Source organism: Carlito syrichta, unplaced genomic scaffold (genome assembly GCF_000164805.1).
Source record: "Carlito syrichta isolate Samal-C Ts95f unplaced genomic scaffold, Tarsius_syrichta-2.0.1 Scaffold316209, whole genome shotgun sequence".
In the NCBI taxonomy this organism is placed as follows: domain Eukaryota; kingdom Metazoa; phylum Chordata; class Mammalia; order Primates; family Tarsiidae; genus Carlito; species Carlito syrichta.
The window spans coordinates 293,207-293,885 of NW_007260305.1; positions in this window are offsets into that span (position 1 = coordinate 293,207).

Below are 679 nucleotides of genomic sequence, written 5' to 3' on the forward strand. Positions count from 1 at the left end.
TCCCCCCCGCGCGGTGGGCTGGGCGGGGCCTGGCAGGGCGCGGTCGGGTTGCTGGGAAGCGCGTTTTGCCTCTCCCGTCCTTGCGGTCGCCGAGGGCGGTGGCTGGAGCCAAGCACCGGGTGTGGCCGCCTAAGTGCCAAGATATTTCTGGAAAAGGCCTCCTTTCCCGCCGCCACACTGGCCCCTAAACGCCGCCGTATTTAGCTGCATACTCTTTTTCCCTTTCGGAATGGCCACTCTGCATGAGATGCGGGACCGGGTTCTGCGTCCAGCGTTCATAACGTGCATGTTTACATAACTGTGTCTGTGTCGTTTTCTCTAATGACGGAAATAATCGAGCCCAGTATCCGTGTCCGGGCTCAGAGTGCGATACTGTAGGACGTGAAAACCGCAGGGACAGCCTCTATGAACATCGAGGGCTCGCCGGGGCAGCGGGCGGAAATTCCCGTGCCCACGCTGGCGCGGACCTCGCGGGGCGGGTCACGCGTCCTGGTTGCTACGGCAACGCCCTGTCGCCGGTGTCGGAGCCCGGCGAGGAACACTCGCGGGGGCCGGGGGCGGAGTTAGTCCCGGGAGCCCAGGCGGCGCGAACGTGCTTCCCGCATTTTCCTGCAGGTGGCGCTACAGGATCGCGGATGCCTCCCGGGGGGCGGGGCTTCCCGCGGCGCTCGGCGCCCGC